The 19,577-nt window shown below is 47.7% G+C and overlaps 1 long non-coding RNA gene across 1 annotated transcript in view; it reads left to right on the forward strand.

The window, feature by feature from the left end:
• Positions 1-19,577, forward strand: part of LOC138473783 (uncharacterized) — a 239,027-nt gene that overhangs the window by 149,594 nt on the left and 69,856 nt on the right. The gene's annotated exons all lie outside the window — the stretch shown is intronic.

Genomic DNA, 19,577 nt, shown 5'->3' on the forward strand with positions numbered 1-19,577 from the left:
CTTTAACTCACTAACCATTGATGATGGCCAGGACATCTACCAGCAAGCGAAGGATGCCCTGACGGCTCATTTTCTCCCACAGCTCAACCTGATTATGAAACTTTTATATTCTGCACCACTATTCAGGCAGAAGAGGAGACCTTGGATGCCTAACATACCCGACTGAGGAAGCTGGCAATATCGTGTGAGTTCACGAATGTCGAGAAAGAAATCCGGAGACAGCTCATCAACGGCATCCAATCGGAGAAACTGAGAAGGATGGTACTGAGTGAGAAGGGCATCTCTCTAATACGCATTCTGGAATTGGGTCGTCAAAGGGAACTGGCACATACCAGGGCCGCCAACATGGGGGTGACTCTTCAAAAACTACAGCCTGCCCTCAAGACAGCAATAGTGGCCCATGTCACCAACGGACAGTCCACAAGGGATGAGGCTGGCGGCAACTACGCACAAGCTAGGTGGCAGCCACGAATCCCGGGACCCACGGAATGTGGATGGTGTGGTGGACCACGACATGGACGGCGAAACTGCCCTGCGCAAGGAACAACATGTGGGGCATGTGGCAGAAAGGAACACTATGCTAAGGTGTGCCGGTCATCGGGCACCCCACTGCCGCCCCATAATACTCCCCAAGAGAACAGCGGGACCAAGAAAAAGAAGCAAGCAAATGCAAGGCGAGTCGAAACGACAAACTCTTCGACTGAGGAAGAAGGGGATGACGTCACAGGGACCCAACATGAATCCGGCAGGGAACAGTGGAAAAAAGGGAGAACAGTCTACCTGGTGTCAGCCCTGGATCAGGGACATGCAACGCAAAAAAAAAAAGGCTCCGGAGGCGCAAATGCCAGGTCACTCTCCAAAACCAGCAGGTATGGATGACCATTGACACGGGAGCGTCCTTAAATGTTATGCCCACAAGCACATTCCAAACACTGCAACCACAACCAGATCTGAAGAACACAGACACTTTACTGTTTGCGTATGGCTGTAGGAAGCCCCTACCGGTGGTTGGCAGATTCCGCACCACCCTCAGCCATGGTGAAAACAGGCTACCGTCAAAAATCTACGTCGTAAATGCGGGGATCGAATGCCTTCTGAGTGGGGATGTGGCTGAAGACCTAGGGCTAGTCAAGTTCGTCTGTCACGTGAAGGGAGCACAAGAGGTCGAGAAGATCCTGGCACAGTATCCCAAACTACAAAACGGGATAGGGTGTTTGAAAAGAAAGGCAATCAAGCTCCACATAGACGAGTCGGTCCAGCCAAAGGCTGTAAGACACAGGAGAACCCCGTTCTTCATGTGTGAACAAGTGGAGAAAGAACTTAAAGCATTGGAAGAAGCAGGCATAATAGAAGAGGTAACTGGGCCGACACCATGGGTTTCCCCGATGGTGGTCACAAAAAACCCAAACAGCCGGGAAAAGTCCGGATTTGTATAGACATGCATCTCCCGAACACTGCAATCAAGCGGGAGAGCCACATTACACCTACACTTGATGAAATTGTGGCTGATCTCACCGGGTCACGATGTTGGAATTGAAATTATATTATGCCTCCTATCGCAGTATTTGAATGTGTATTGGCCTACGCCAAGTTGTCTAAAATATCATGTAAATAGACTCCGCGGCAAGGTCTTGACCTTAACGAAAAGTTATGTAAGTCGCCATCTTGGATTTAGCCGCCATTTTAGGTTCTCTTGTAAAGTGGAAGTCACCCTGAACATCAAAATGGAGGCCGAATAACATTCTGAGTGAGATTCTGGCCGTTGTGACCTCCGCACACACAAATAATTAATATGCCTGCAGGCCACTTGTCGGGGTCGCGAACTAAGACCTTGTCCTATCACTGACCTATGTGTAAATGAACAACTGTATCAGCGGAACTGATCAAAATGCATACATTATAGGATTGACCTGGCAAGGAACCCTAGGCCTGGTCCCAAGAATGGTTAACCCGCGAGGGGGTTGGCCAAGGGCTGGATAAAGGATATAAAAGCCCAAGTATTCCAATGTACGGTCTCTCTATTAATGCATCGAACCCTCGTTGAAGTTCGTTACGTTACTCTGAGAGCCGAATAGCTATCCGTTTGTCAATTGACTTTTGGTAACTGTTGTAGCTTTTAAATAAAGCACTTGTATGTCCTTTGTAACCTGTGTTGGTGTGTTTCATTTGGGCTTCCCAGCCTCATATCAATTTTATGTTTTCACAGTTGGCGCCCGAATAGGGACCCTCAAGATTGATGCCGGATCATTGAAGGTTGACGCAGACTATCGAACCGGGATCGGACGGTGTGATTCTGCGGGCCCGACCAAACGAGACGCGATACCTCGGCAGCGCTGCACGATCCGATCCTTGGACGATAGTCGTGTGGTCTGACACGGCATCTTGACGAGGGTCCATTTTTGAGGTGGGCAGATTTGTCGAAACCACCAAACACAAGGTAACATTCGTTAGGTAAGTTCTTTGATAAACCGTACGGTCCTCCTTAGGTTTGGTCAGGTGCAGTCGTGACCCGGCTCTTAATTTAACCCTGACAATTTGAATTTGGCGTATTGTATCTGCAGACACAATTATTGACCAGGTAACACCAATTTTTTGTGAAATGCCTGGGAAATTGTCTAGCTGCTTTAGGGCTCTGCTCCGCAGCGATCGACAATCTTTGGAATTTAGCCGCCCGGCACCACAGGAGGGGTCGCCGGCATGTACTATGTACTGTAAGTATGGCATTGGTAGTATAGTATTTAATGATATTTGGCACAGTCAGACCAGACATGCCTCCGAATTTCAGTGGCCAATCAATGGCAGTTTTGAGATCCCCGTATTGAATACCTAGAATCGGTCTTGCTAAAAAAGAAGGCTAGACCTGCTGCCTTTGATGTCTTACAGAATTGGAAAAAAGAAGCGTTACAGCAGCTTAAAAGTAGGGATAAACATGCACGCCGTCATAAAACAAATGCCGAAAAAGCGTTGTTATATGATAAAGAAAAACATTCAGAATCAGTTAAAAATATGGATAGGGCTTTTTCACTTGGAATCCAGAAAATTTACCCCTCTAAAGATTTCCATGTTTCCGAAGAATTTATTGAAAAATTGTTAAACGAACGCAGGCCTGGTGCCTCTGCGCCACTTCCGTATGATCCTTTCTTGGGCGCTCTGCCCATTCCTGCTGTTGTTCCTGCTGTTATTCCTGTTCCCCCTGTACAACCTATTGTTCCTATTCCTCTAGTTGTTGTTCCTCCACCTATCGCACCGCCCCTTCCTTCTGCGCCGATAGTTGCACCTTTGTTAAATTTACCTGCACCTCCACTCCCGAGTGGTCCTGTATTGACTAAAGTTGATCAAAGTGCAGGATCAAAGATCGTCACTCGTAATACTGTTTCTGCAGATAAGAAAGGTGATCAAGTTAATGTTTTTTCCACATTATCTAATTTGAACAGTTTTCCCGAGAAAAATGTTTTTATCGAAGGTTTGGGGACTCATTTATGTGTGATGTGGGGTAGATTACAAAATTCGGATCTTCCACAAGGGGTGAGAGATCTAAATGCTTTGGCACTTTCGAGGGACACTGAGCAGAAAGTACATGGTCATGTTGAAAGATTGTTTGAGTATAGGAGGGACTTTGAGAAAGCACGAGATGAGGATGATGAAGACGACAGTATGTATGTGCAGAAACGGTTCCTTCCGTGTCGTAGATCGGCACCTGAGGAAGTACGAATTTGTACCAAAGATGCGATTCGATGGATCTCGGATTCATCGATTCTGCCAGATGAAGTATATGACACGTATAGTCAGTATACAGTAGAAATGCAAAGAAAGGTAATTCAGGTAATGGTACAGTACCTGCAAGAAGAATGTGTAAGAAAGAAGGTTAGTTGCCCCATAGAATTGTTGGGGATTTGTAAAAGGGCTTTTTCGCCCAACACTTCTTCGGCTGCCTTAGCGCTCGACCTGGCTCTGTTGCTTAGTAAGCGGCCGGAGGTACCTATATCTCAGTTGCCTATGAGAGAGGTTCCTCCGACCTTTGTCCCAAAGGGTGAGATTCCCGCCAATGCTGGGACTGGTGTCCCCGCTGTGGATATCCCTGCACATTATGTATCACAATTCGTTCACATCCCGTTTTCACGACAGGAAGTGAACACTATTAGACAATCCGTTCCTGATATCAGGAAAAACCCGACGGGGTTTTACAAAGAGATAGAGTCCGTCTTGCAGTCCTGTGTGTTCACCTTAAGTGATATTGACTTGTTATTCCCTGTACTCCTACCCGTAGATGTATGGAAGCAGGTTCGGACAATAGACGATGTGCCAGTGTTGGGAGATACGTGGGCTAATATGATTAGGATTGATGGGGAAAGACCAGGAGGTGAGAAGCCACCACAGGTAATACTTACTTTGCCTGATAGAATTGTCGCAAAATTAAAAACTATAATTCCAGAGAAAAGAATTATCTGGGACAAGCTTACGGCCTGTGTTCAAGGGAAAACTGAAGACGCCACCGAATTCTTTAAAAGATTCGAGCAGGTATTTTCTGACTTCAGTGGGCAGGATTTGGGTACAGAGTCTGGGAAAAGGTTGTTTGTGGACAAATTTGTACGTGGATTGTTGCCCGACATCCAGTCACAAATTATGTCCTCTGAGAGCGCTTGGCAGGCAAAATCTCAATCTGAGGTTTTGCACATGGCTCAGTATTATGAGAACCGTGTTAATAATGAGAAGGAAAAAATAGAAAAGAGGAAAGGAGATTTGAAAACCAAAGTATTATTACAACAAATTGTTAGAAACCCAAGAGGAGGCATGACACAGATTAGAGGTCAGTATGTCCCAAAAGGAAATACTCCTTTGGGTTCTGTGAATATTAATCAATGTGCTTATTGCCGCCAGGAAGGTCATTGGCGAGCACAGTGCCCCGTCCTTCGACAAAGGTCAAACAATGCGTTTGGGAGTATGGGTAGACGACCCAGCGGCCGCCCTGGAGCAGGGGGCCCTGATAGAGGTCAGTTTTTGCAAGATCCTCAGCAACCTTTTTCACGGGAAAATCAGACCTCGAGTGTGGACTCGAGGAACATATTTGATCACCCTTCTGCTGCCTACCTTTCTGAAGAGCTCCCTTCTGACGATACTCTATTTCATTAGGACTGCCCGAAGCAGGGTTTGGAAACTTCACCTATTCCCGTTAATCAGAAAGGCCCCTACGTCAAATTAATAGTGGGGAATAGGAAACATCAGTTTTTGATAGACAATGGAGCACAGAAGTGCTCCATTGATCATTCTCGGGTTCCAAACATTCCACTGTCAGGGCAAACAAATGTTTCCGTAGGGTTTTCTGGTATACCAATTGTCTGTCCGGTTTCTTCACCGGTGTCTGTTTCTTTGGGCCCCTTTACGGACCATTGCCCTTTTCTTCTCACTTCGAACTGTGGAGAGAATTTGCTGGGGTTGAATTTGTTAAAGAAATTGAATGCAGTAATTCATTGTTCCTCTGATGGAGTACGGCTGACGGTTTCACCACAGCAACTTCCTAATTCTCAGTTTCTGATTCGAATTTTACCTACCGAGATTAGCATTGTCTCGGAATGTTTATGGGCGGTTGACGACAATGATGTCGGGGTACTACAGATTGAGCCCGTTAAAATAGTTTTGAAACATGGAGTGAAACTACCACGCATTCCGCAGTATAAAATATCAGTTGAGGCCAAGCGTGCTTTGAAATGCATTATCTCCGATTTTGTGCATCGTGGGGTGATCAAGGAGATTACAGGTAGTTTGTGTAACAGTCTGATCTTGCCTGTATATAAGAAAGGCGACAATGCAATCCCATACCGGTTCATAATTGATCTTCGTGCTATTAACAGAGTTGTCGCCCCACAATTTCCAATCGGTCCTGATGTGACGACGATATTGACAATGATCCCTGCTACGGCTACGCACTTCAGCGTTGTGGATTTAAAGAACGCTTTCTTTAGCATCCCTATACATAAGGAAAGTAGATATTTGTTTGCGTTCACCTTGGGGGGACGCTCATTTACATTTACTAGGGCACCTCAAGGGTATACTGAAAGTCCAAGCATTTATAGTAGAGCTTTGAAAGAGCAGCTCGACACCCTTGAATTGCCACCTACTTGTACACTGCTTCAATATGTCGATGATTTGCTTTTGGCTGCAGACTCTGAAAGTGCTTGTAAAGAAGGCACTGTACTGTTGCTTGTTCATCTAGCTAAAAATGGTCATAAAGCTTCGCTAAAAAAATGTCAATATTGTTGTCAGGAGGTCGCCTATTTAGGCTACCTCCTGTCAAAGGAGGGGAGAAGATTGACACCTGAAAGAATAAAACATGTCTGTTCCAAATACACAGAAGGAAGTCAGAGCCTTAATAGGTATGGCTTCTTACTGTAGGTTGTGGATCCCGAACTTTTCGCTAGTGATAAAACCGATGTTGGCTTTGACGAAGAAGGGCATTTCTCTGCCACTGCCATGGAAATCGGAACATCAACGATCATTTGAGCTTCTCAAAACCGCGTTATGCTCTGCACCGGTTCTGGGTACTCCAAATTATGACAAGGCCTTTGTGTTGTTTGTGCATGAATGTGATGGATGTGCTTTGGCTGTGTTAACACAGGAACACGGAGGGAAGAATAGGCCGTGCGGCTACTACTCCTCCGCCCTTGATCCTGTCGCATGCGCTTTGCCAAGATGTTTGCGAGCTGTCGCTGTCGCTGCTGCTGCTGCGTCTGTAAAACAGAGTGAGGGAATGGTCCTAGGCCATGATTTGATTTTGATGGTACCTCACTCTGTAGATATCCTATTGAACAAAACCCAAACACAACACCTCACCTCTGCACGGTTAACAAGGTATGAATTAATCCTGTTTGCCCCTCACATTCAAATTAAGAGGTGTTGTGTTCTTAATCCGGCTGAACTCTTACCTTTCCCGCAAAACACTGTTTGCGGTGACCGAGAATTACACAACTGCCTGTATACCACTGAACAAGAAACGAAGGGCAGGATAGATCTTATAGATACTCCTTTGGACAATGCAGAAGGGGAGCTGTTTTGTGATGGCTCCTGCTTCAAACTTTCAGATGGTACATCTACAGCTGCTTATGCAGTTACTACATTGAGTAAAGTTGTTGAAACTAAGAGAATTTCGCATAACTCCGCGCAGGCCGCAGAGATTATAGCATTGACCCGAGCTTGTGAACTCTCCAAAGGGCGTATAGTAAATATATATACTGATCGCCAGTACGCCTTTGGGGTGGCTCACAACTTTGGGAGGCTCTGGTCGGAAAGAGGGATCCTGACCTCACATGGGACCAAGATTCAGCATGGCCCCTTGATAGTGCAATTGCTCTCTGCACTCTCGCTCCCTAGACAGTTAGCGATCATGAAATGTGCAGCACATCGTAAGGTCATAGATGATGTGGGAAAAGGGAACGCCTTTGCGGACCTGATAGCCAGACGAACGGCCATAAACCTTAGCACAGACATGTATGCGCTAAGGGAAACAAAAGATGCCTATGTAATGGATGAAGGTATTGGGTCTGTGCGGGATATTCAAACTGATGCTACAGTAGAAGAATCTAAAAGGTGGGCCGAAGGAATGGGGAAACTAGATGATGATGGGTGTTGGGTGGATACATCTGAAGGAAAATGGTTGCTCCCTGATTCATATGTACTGGCAATGGTTACGATGGCACACGGTCCTACACATGTGTGTGCTCAGCAGATCAGCAGATCACGAAAATGTTAGAACAAGTTTGGGTGAATAACAAGATTCCGGAGACTGCCAAACATCATGTTCGGAATTGCATGATCTGCTTACAGCACAATGAGGTCATTCACTTTGATTTTATTGAGATGGAACGGTGTAACAATCTGAAATATGTTTATGTAATTATTTGTGCCTTCAGTAAATGGGTCGAGGCTTTCCCCGTTAAAGATGCTACCGCCATGACCACTGCAAAGATTATGGTAAAAGAATTCTTTCCTCGATTTGGGCTCCCAAGGGTAATTTGGTCGGACAATGGTCCTCATTTTGTTGCAGCAGTAATTTTGCAGATATGCACAACTTTACATATTGAGAAACGATTTCACTCAGCTAGACATCCTCAGAGTGCTGGGTTGGTGGAAAGACACAATGGTATCTTAAAGAATAAAAAAACATGTGCCGATACCAAACTGAAATGGCCAGATGCCTTACCTATTGTATTATTGGCTATGCGTACCACACCTCAAACTAAGACAGGGCTTTCTCCATTTGAGGTAGTGATGGGGAGACCTGCTAACATTTGGGGTCTTCCAAAACCTAAAGCCCTGAGAGAGGTGGAAAATGTATTGCTTGTAGACTACTGTATCCAGTTAACTAAAAACCTGTATTTCATTTATCACCAGGTGTATTCGGCTTTACCTGTACGGTTCACAGGCCCAGGACACGATATACAGCCTGGAAGTTGGGTCCTAGTGAAGGCCTACGAAAGGTCTTCCTGTCTCGCTCCTCGTTGGAAGGGACCCTACCAGGTGCTGTTGGTCACTCGGACAGCAGTGCGGGTGGCTGGGAAGAAACACTGGATCCACTCGACGCATGTCAAGAAACTTCCTCACCTGACGCCACACGTTACAGAAGAAGCAGAACCCCTCGCTGATGCTACAGTCTCTGATCTTGGAGTAGCAAACAGCGCTGTGAGTGCGTCGGAGAATTTCTCTGAGCCCGTGGAGCTTGGGGAACAGTCCATTTCGTCTCCGCACTCTCTTGAAAAATCACTTCCGGAAAACACTGTTTCAAGCTCTGCGACTTCCGTCGCCTTCGACACGTCGCTTCCCTCAGGAAGTGACGACACCTTATTTTCGGATCAAACAATCTTGGGTACCACCAGGTACAACCTTCGACAAAGAAAATAGAGCTACGGCACAGGTTTTTCCATGCATTTGGGGAAAAGAGAAGTGATTGGAAGTTTTCTTTTGTATAAGAAAGTTTCTGTTGAACAAAAGGAAAAAAAAGGGATTCTGCTGGCTAGGGTTGGGAAGGACTAAGAAATCGCGCGACCGTAGCCTCGCCAGCAATGAACATTGGGGTCGTCGATTGAGGAACTACAATGCATGCCACCTCCACTGCTGCTCCCCGCACTGGACTTGTGAATAAGGGGGTGACAACTTGGACAATGAACAATGTGCCTGGGCCCCGAAAACGTACTGCTGTGTTTTGATAATGATAATTGTTATTTTTGCAATTACTGCTGTAGGACTTTGGTACTTTGAAGAAATCTATCCTCTAAAACCATTACTACCGACCAAGATTGTACCAACTGCTTTGACTCCCTCTGTACACCTTCATACTCTGTCCCCTAGAGACTCCCAACATAGACAAAAGAATCATAATAACACTCTAATGATAGTAATGAATGCAACGCATGCCATTTTTAATAAGAGTAATTGTTGGATTTGCACTCATTTACCGCAACATGGGAACAAGGGGCTAGGATGGTATATTCACCCTTTACCTTTAACGACTGCTTGCTATGCCTCTCTTAGAGCACTATTCTTTGGTCGTTGGAATGATAGCATCTCAGGGAACTTTGATAGAACTAATTTGAATGATTTCGAGAAACGTGAATTAACTCCCCTGGGATGTTCGCTTTTTGCAAATAGAAGTAAACCTAATGTCGCTTCTATTAGGCCGTCTGATAAACTGTCTTTTCCTTTTCAAACTCTAATTTCCTTTAAAATGGCTCCGACAGGCAATAAGGACGCTGTGCCTCCTTCCTACTCTCTAAATCATAGCCCTGATTCGGTCCCCTTTTGTGTACAAAGAAATGGCACTCGGCCAATGGGAGATTTTGAAGGTTGTATGAACATTGTAAATTTGACTGGAGAAAACAGGACTCTGTATGTAGGGGGGCCTGTTTATTTTGTTTGTGGTAGTTTAGCATTTCCCTGGTTGCCCAAGGATTGGCAGGGAACCTGTTATTTAGGAATCCTGTTACCCGGGGTATTTGTAGCTAGTACATTGGCGGTTTCTAAGGCTCGCCCACGGCGGGACAAGAATGGAGATACCCCTGGGCAAGTATTGGGAGATATAGCAAAATCAGTTGTGCCCTTTTGGGGACAAATAACAAACTCTGAGAACATTAGGGGATTAGCAAGGGTACTGGAGAGAACGATCAACCGGACCACGGACATACTCTACAATATGACACTAGAACAAAAAGCAATAAGATTGGTAGCACTCCAAAATCGGATGGCATTAGATGTCATTTTGGCAGAACGAGGTGGAGTATGCAAATTGGTGGGTCCGCTTGCTGTGTTTTCGTACTAGATTCCTCGCCGACAATTTTTAAAGCAATACAGAACTTGCATATCCTTAGTTCTGAAGTACATATCCCTGTAGGAGATTGGAATCTTAGCACCTGGTTCTGGGATTCTTTACGATCTTGGGGTTGGAAGGTGCTTTCTGTTATTCTAGTTATTTTGGGGATCCTGCTATTCCTTTGTTGCTGTTTTCAATGTCTTCCGAGTACATGTGGAATGCTATGGGGATGTTGTGCCCAAGCAGTGAGCACAATAGGGCATAGAATATATGCCCCAGATACAGCATCCAAAGAGTTTGTGTTACAAGAGGTTCTGATGAACGACCTAATGGCTATAGATATTACAGACAATGATTCGGGATGTATGGATGACAATACATGGAGTTATTTGCAAAAGTATTAGAAATGATATTAACACTTGGCATAGGCCAAAAGGATGGTCTGTTGGAATTTAAATGATATTATGCCTCCTATCGCAGTATTTGAATGTGTATTGGCCTACGCCAAGTTGTCTAAAATATCATGTAAATAGACTCCGCGGCAAGGTCTTGACCTTAACGAAAAGTTATGTAAGTCGCCATCTTGGATTTATCCGCCATTTTAGGTTCTCTTGTAAAGTGGAAGTCACCCTGAACATCAAAATGGAGGCCGAATAACATTCTGAGAGAGATTCTGGCCGTTGTGACCTCCGCACACACGAATAATTAATATGCCTGCAGGCCACTTGTCGGGGTCGCGAACTAAGACCTTGTCCTATCACTGACCTATGTGTAAATGAACAACTGTATCAGCGGAACTGATCAAAATGCATACATTATAGGATTGACCTGGCAAGGAACCCTAGGCCTGGTCCCAAGAATGGTTAACCTGCGAGGGGGTTGGCCAAGGGCTGGATAAAGGATATAAAAGCCCAAGTATTCCAATGTATGGTCTCTCTACTAATGCATCGAACCCTCGTTGAAGTTCGTTACGTTACTCTGAGAGCCGAATAGCTATACGTTTGTCAATTGACTTTTGGTAACTGTTGTAGCTTTTAAATAAAGCACTTGTATGTCCTTTGTAACCTGTGTTGGTGTGTTTCCTTTGGGCTTCCCAGCCTCATATCAATTTTATGTTTTCACAACGAGTCTTCTCCAAGGTTGATCTGAAAGCAGGATACCACCAGCCCAAGCTGCATAAGGACTCTAGATACATAACCACTTTCTCGACACACCTGGGCTTACGGAGATATAAACGTCTAAGCTTTGGGATCTCGTCGGCTGCCGAAGTTTTCCAACAGACTATTCAGGAGGTCATCCGAGACATACCAGATGTCCTAAATGTGAGTGACGATATCCTGATCCATGCTCAGGACAGAGAAGAACACTTGAGCAGACTGCAGACTCTCCTGGGCAGAATAGAAGACGCTGGGTTAACTATTCACAAAGAAAAATGTGAATTCTTCAAAACGGAAATATCTTTCTTTGGCTACAAGTTCAGCAGCACTGGCATCTCCCCGGATCCCCAGAAGGTTGCCGACATACAGGCTGCGAGTCCGCCGGTGACACCTACCGAAGTGCGCAGCTTCCTGGGGATGGCCACATACTGTGGGAGGTTCATCCGTAACTTGGCCACTCTCTCTGAACCCCTGCGAGAACTTACCAAACTTAACACAAAGTGGGAATGGGGGCAAGCGTGTCAGGAGGCTTTTGAAAACATGAAAGAGTCGCTGTCCATCGACACAAAGATGGCATAGTACGACACCAAGCTCCCAACTGAACTATTTGTGGATGAGAGCCCTATCGGCCTAGGGGCCATCCTCATGCAGGTCACCAAAGAAGGGGAGAAGAGGCCCATTGCATACGCGTCAAGAGCCCTCACAATGACAGAGCAGCGATACTCGCACACTGAGAAGGAGGCAATTGCCGTACTGTGGGGGTGTTGTCACTTCCACCTCTATCTCTAGGGCAGAAGATTCACGGCAGTTACGGATCACAAACCCCTGTTGCCTATCTTCATGGGCACATCCTCTCACCCGCCGGCCAGAATAGCCAAATAGCTGTTGCACCTCCAGCAGTACAATTTTGAATTGGCCTATAAGCCGGGAAGTGGAAACCCAGCGGACTTCCTCTCAAGACACCCTCGAGCGGCGACTCCACAAGAAGTCCAAGTAGCCGAAGAGACAGAGGAACATATCTGCCAGGTTGTGCGGGCCATGAGGCCAAAGGCTGTCAGCATTGAGGACATTGAATTGGAAATACACAAGGACCCGTGCTGCGACCTGGTGAAGGATGCCATCATCTCAGGCGATTGGAAGTCCTTCATGAAGAACACCCCCAACAGGACAGCGGAATCAAAGGTGTTCCTCACGGGGATGTTCACCATACGACAGGACCTGTCGATCACAGAGCAAGGACTGCTGCTCAGGAGAAATCGCATTGTAAACCCGTTGAGCCTCCAGGACAGACTAGTGGCATTAGCCCATGAAGGCCACCAAGGGATGGCTCGGACGAAGGCTTGAATCCGGCACCGAGTGTGGTTTCCACAGATAGACGAGAAGGTCGAAAGGATAACCGGAGCGCCACCGGATCCAGAACCGATCCAGTCAGCGGAACGTGGCCTTTGCAGATGGGATGCAATCGCATTGACTTTTGTACACTACAAGAAGGCTTCTACCTCCTGGTGGCCATTGACGATCACTCCCGATATCCTGAAGTCGAGGTAGTTGAATCCACGGCATGGAGAAGATGTTCGCAATGCATGGACTGCCCACACGAATCAAGAGTGATGACGGCGCACCATTCCAAGGGGAGGAGTTCAAACAATACCTGCAGGAACTAAACATAAGATACCATCACATCATGCCAAGTCGGCCCCAGGCGAATGGGGATGTAGAACGGTTCATGAGGACACTCAACAAAGTGCTGAGGCTGTCAAGAGCAAATGCCAGCCCGTGGAAGGTCGACCTTTACCGTTTTCTGCTAAACTACCGGGTCACCGCTCACAGCACGACGGGTGTCCCGCCAGCCGACCTCATGTTTGGCACCATCATAAAGTCTTCCGTTCCACATCACCCCAGCAGGAGCCCGGACCGATTTGACAAGGAGCGCACCGAACGAATGAGAACGGGGGCCAATGTACACATGAGTGCCAAGAGGAGGTTGAAGCCATCCGAACACCAGGTGGGCGACCAGGTGGTCATGCTGCGGAATCCGACAAGGTCCAAACTGGACTCCAGCTACGATTTGTTCCCATGGACTATCAGTGAGAAACAAGGGACCATGATAACTGTAAAGAGAGGATGCCGACAGGTGACACGAAATGCGTTGTGGTTCAAGGCGGTGCCACGCAACCTGTGGACTGATGGCGAATGTCACCAAGAAGATGAAGAACCCCAGTCGAACGAAGGAGACCCCGCTCTCCTTCAGGAGAAGGTAGAAGTGGGTGACAGGACGTGGGAGCAGTGGAGCGAACCTGACATGGGTGAGCTGGACATGGAAGGTGAGGCGCCAGTGAGACATTGGGGCCCAGCCCCAGAAGGGGGCGATATGGTTTAAGAACTGCCACCAAGCCGTCCGCTCGGCTCAAAGACTATGGGCCTCATTACACGGAAGGCGGTAATGGTTAACGGCCACCGTTAATGGTAACGGTGACCGTTAACCATTACCGCCTTACTACGAGGTCCCTTAGCGGGTTGGTGCTTTAACGCCTGCTTTTTGCAGGCGTTAAAAACCAACCCGCTAAGGGACCTCGGAGCTAATTACGGCACCGCAAAATTGCGGTGCCGTAATTAGCGCCTTCCCCATTCCCATAGAGCCCTATGGGGCAGAAATGGGAATGGGGAAGGGCAATGGCGGAAGGGGGATTTACCGCCCCACCAACCTTGGAATGGGGCGGTAAATCCCCTTTCCGCCAAGGCGGTGCCGGTAATTTACCGGCATGGTCCAGGGTGCTAATAGCACCCTGGATCACCTCCTTCCGTGTAATGAGGCCCTATGTGTGGTAGTCTGCCCCATTAGAACTGTAAGAGGGGAGGCACCCGGGGTTTTTGTAGTTTGTGTCTGCATAATGGTATTTGATATGTTTTGTTTAAATGTTAAGTTAAAATAAAGGAGGAATGTTATATCCGCCCTGCGTCCGGCAATACGGTGACACAGGGCGTCTCAATACAAGCCCCGCCCCCGCAGACGGGGAGCAGTTCCGGGCACAGTAACAAACGGAGTGTGGCATGTCTCATTTCGCTCCCGCTGGAGCTGCGCCACTGCGGCCTACTGATAAGGCCCTGCACGTTCTGTCTCCCCTCACGCCGAGGTGCGGAGACAGGACATAACGGTAGCGTTCAGTGCTTGGGAGGTGAAAGCGGGACTCTAGAGATTCAAAGGGCACTAATTTGCCCTCCTCGATGATGTCACCCACTGCCTTTATCCCATGCTGTAGCCAGCTACGCCACCACGGGAGTTGGTTTACCTCAGGCAGGTTCCCATTGTCCCATAGTGGTTGTAGTGGGGTGATTTTCCCATCCCACCCCGTGAATCTGTGTGTACCTTTCCAGACTCGGGAGATGTGTGATAGCATGGTCTGGGAGGTTGAGTTGCGTACTGTCTTGTAGAGGAGGTCTGCGACCCTCTTTGCTCCCCAGTTAATGTGTGGCAGTGCGCTATCCCCGTGTAGTAAGTCATTGACCACTGCCATTTGGCTAGCCCAATAGTAGGACTGTAGACGTATGTTGAGAACTTTTAAAGCAAGCTACAAGTGTATAGCTAACCAGAAATCACTTGTGCACCTTATATTGAGTTTACAGCGTAAGGGTCAGTTTAGGATTCCTGGACACAGGACTGAGGGAGCCTCTCGCTTATTTCATATCCTGACACAGACGTCCTTAGTTTTGTTGAGACTGGGAAACTCCATTTAGGATTAGGGACAGATAGGATTTCCCCCAACTATTATCCTTTTTGTCCAGAAATAAAAGTCTATAACAATCATTTAACATGCCTCTGTGTCTGAGTCTTGCTCTTGATCCCTTACAGAAATCGCATCATTACTATTTCGAAGACTCATGTTGTAAAAAAGCATAATTACATTGTAAAAGTACCTATGCCAGGGAATCCAGACCATCTTACCAAGATTTCAAATCTACTGTTCACTGTCAAATATGCCAATTATGCCAAATGGCCGATCGTATTTTCCAATACAAGAAAAAGATAAACAAAGGATGATGCCAGAAGATAACTGATACAGTGTTTATAAAAACACATTGAATTAATAAGTGTACCTTTCACATGATCAGCCAAGCCATGAGTAAATATAAAGGTGCTCCAGAAAGTTCAAATAAGTATGCTGAAACAATAAAGATAATGCAAGGTGTTCCTCTCGATTCTATTAAAATGGATCACGGTTCTGATATAATGGTAGAAAAAACAGGTATTTATCTTAGAGTCTGGTCAGTTACATGTGCAGGGGTATATTACATCGCCTAAATAGGCATCCAGAATAGTCTGAAAAAAAAGGACAAGGATAAGATCTGTCTAGGGAGCCTTCCCAGGCAGTTATTTACAGGGTAAGTGCAATTATGCAAAGAAAACGTACTGATGTCATACGGGAAAAGCCTGCTAATGAGCAGCCTTTCAGCATTCAAAGCATCCGGAGTGTGTTAAGTAAAAACGTCATATTAATTTTCTTAATATACACGTAATAGACGTTGTACGCTAAACATATGACGTCATATGTAAACAAGCAGGGCAGGTCAATCCATGACTATGATGCTCGTTACGAGTTTGCCGGTAAAACACTGGCAATATTGGCTCATGTTATTGCCATTTCTGGCGGGATGACAGGGGGAATTACCAGCCCTTCACGAGTCTGTGTGCACGCGCACACACCCTGCCGGAAACGGTAATACCGGCTTGTGTCAGCAGCCACCCGCCGATAATACTGCTGGCATTACCGGCACCCAAACTGCCGGAATTACCGGTGCCGGCAATAGCATCACCGACAGAATGGGAAGTTTGCAGATGGCCATCTTAAACACCATCCACCCCCAATCTACCATTACCTGCTACCATCCACTAGGAAAAAAATTGCCATTGCGATGTCTGATGCTAAGAAGGCCTGTGTAACAGATCTCATGCTGAGAAAGCCAAAATTCACAGATGCAGAGCTGACTGCATTGGCAGATGCAGTGGTGCAACACTCAGTGGTACTTTTCTGCTCCCTGCTGAGGAAACCCAGCCAGCAAAGAAAAGCAGCAATCTGGCAAGAGGTCAGGGAAAGGGGGGCGGCTGTGGGTACTGTCTCCCGCACCATTAGCCACAAGCAGTGGGATGATCTGAAGTTGCGGGTATGCAGCTTTATTGCTCACCACAGGAGGGAGAGCGCCGCCAGAGGATGATGCACAGTGGTCCCCCTCCAACTCATGCCCTGGGAGGAAACGTGCAGTACAATACTCCATGTGGAGGGCGTTGAGGGAGTCGTGACTTCGGTGGTAGGAGCAGAGACCCAAGGAGATGGCCATAAGTACAACAGACCCCCGATGTACAACCAAATGTCGTGTCCAGATACATGCATACCCCAGCAGAGAAGGTCCAAATGGGCACAGGAAGCGGTCCTACACATGTCAGTCATAGCAAATGGGCAGATCACACACATGTGCCAGGGTATGTGTATCCATGCATACGCACCATAGCCGAATAGTGCAGCCCAACACATGGACACACGAAGTGTGCCAAGGGTGTCCATATCATGAATTGTTGCCCACCACACACAACAACAAGCCACCTTGGCAGGCCAACAGGCAATGTGCACTCCCACCACACATATGTAGCAGCACAAATCGGAGCCAGCACACCCAAGTAATCCTCATGAGATGAGCAGGACACAAAGAATGTTGCATGATTGTAATGCAAGCCTGCAGACATGATCTGAGATGACTAACAGCATGCCTATCTATTCGCAACAGGCACACAGTCCATGGACAGCGATGGGGCTGAACCATCTACATCTGGGACAACAGCTGCATCCAGACCTGGTAAGGCCACACCCCTGGCCAGCAGGCACAGCCAGCAGGGCAGGGCTACCAGCCCATCTCAGTTACCATCAACACCATCACCCCCACTGCATCAGCACCATCACCCCCTCCACCGTCCGCACCATCACCACCTCTGCCAAGACCACCAATGCCATCTCCACCCACCACTGCAAATGGCACACCAGCGGTGCCTATGGCTGTCACCATCCTCAGGCCAATAGTCAGTGTTCAGTGGCCCCACTACAGGCCAACGGTAAGTGCCCAGAGTTGCCAAAGCCACCTCTGCTGGGCCTGACCAAGCCCCTGTCAGGGGACACAGTGCTTCAGTCCCTCCTGTGCCCACATCACCATCACAGGCACTGCAGCCACCAGGCCATCATGCCCACCACCGATGAGGCGGAGGAGGACGATGACAAGTACTATCCATTGGCCTCCTACAGCCCTGAGCCATTACATAGGCCTCCTACATAGGCCTCCACCTCTGCCTGTGCCAGGTTTGAGGGCTCTGGATGAAGCCTGCGTGCCATTGGACAGCGCAAGTCTGAAATAGTCATACTTGCAGGCCAGCAGCTCGAGGAAATGCATTTGATGCGCAAGTGCATGCAGGGGTACAGCTGCAGGATGGCCTGGTCTCTTTGTCATGCCACCGCCGTCCTGGACACTCTTGCAGAGAGAGTGTGGGAGAACACTGATTCCACCTCAGCCAGTGTTCAGGTGATTAACCAACCGCTTCAGCTCACATTGCAGTACATGCAGGGCCAGGGGTCAGACCGCTCTACCTCTGTCACTCCCACAGAGGGCTCCCACCTGGAGCCTCACAGTGGTGTGCTCAATACCTCCTGTCTGTGAAGGAGCCAGGCAAGGGCCCCATGCAAATGAGGCAACATAAGTGACACTTAAACACTGCCAGGTTGCATCACTGGGTGTGATTGGGGAGGGTTTTGTGAGTGGGGGTGTTTGTGGAGGATGGGTGTTTGAGGAGGGTGCTATGAGGGTGGGTGTTTAGGGAGGGTATGGGGAGTGGGGGTGTTTGGGGAGGGCATGAGGCAGGTGGATGTTTGGGGAGGGTGTTGTGAGGGTGGGTGTTTGGGGGGTCAGGAATCTGTTGTGGTGTAGGGCATGTCTCAAGTCACATTTCACATAAAAACATTTTCACTTGATGCAATGAGAGGACATTCCTTTTTCAAACAAGTGTTTACTGTGATGGTGCAGGATTTCTACAGAGGTGCAAAGTGGAGGGGAAACTGAGAAAAAGTTATCAAGCAGTTCTTGCTGGGCCTAGCGCCCATCCCTGGCCTCCATGCATTCGGTGCGCACGTGCATGGGCCCAGCTGGCGCTGCAGCATCATCCTTTTGGGGAGGAATGGCCAGAATTGGAGGCAATGGTATGTTGCACCTGACGCAGATGTTATGTAACATTGCACAGGCCAGGACTATCTGTGCCACCTTGTCTGGCCTATACATTAGTGCAACCCCAGACCTGTACAGGCATCTGAATTGTGCCTTCCAGAGGCCGAAGGTCTGCTCTATGCTTAACCTGGTCCTCACATGGGCCTTGTTATATGCCACTTCCGGGGATTCCTCAGAAAGGTAATCAGCTACGGAAGCTGTGGGCTCCAGAGTCACCAACAAGGGGGAAAGACACAGGTGTGACTCATGATGATTGGCAGTTCTATTGCCTGTGACAGCGGCATCTCAATGGTCAGTCTGTGCATGCATGTCCCATTTCTCATTGTGCCACACTGTTTCACATTCCAGTCCTTGCATGCAGATTGCACTGCTCACGGGGTTGTCCATCCTGACATGGTACTGCTTGCACACAGCTCACGGCCACCACTCATTGTTTTTTGGTATCTGATGGATAGAGCGACATGCCAAAGGGGGAGGGGGGTCTGGGCCTGTGCATTGCCCCCATTCATGGTACGTGATGGGAGTCTGGGTTACATTTGCAGGTTGTCTGTGTGGCATCCATGATGGTGAGCATTGTTTCTGGGGAACGGAGTGCATGCAATGTAAGCGGGCAGGGTAGTGCCCCTCAGTTTTTGCTTGGCAGTGTGTCATTCCATGTATGGGGGTATCATTGGGTGCTTCTTGTAATGGCAATGCCATAGGCAACATTGTTGTTTCCCTGCACCTAGTGTTTGCATTTTTTACATAACCCCCTGAGTATACGCCAAGTGTATGTGTGGGCCTAGGTAGCCTGTACCCAATAAGTATGTGTCATTGGATAGACACAGCTAATTGTGCATCACTGTACTGTGTTGTTTCCTGTGAAA

Source organism: Ambystoma mexicanum, chromosome 8, assembly GCF_040938575.1.
Source record: "Ambystoma mexicanum isolate Mex_15411 chromosome 8, UKY_AmexF1_1, whole genome shotgun sequence".
NCBI lineage: Eukaryota > Metazoa > Chordata > Amphibia > Caudata > Ambystomatidae > Ambystoma > Ambystoma mexicanum.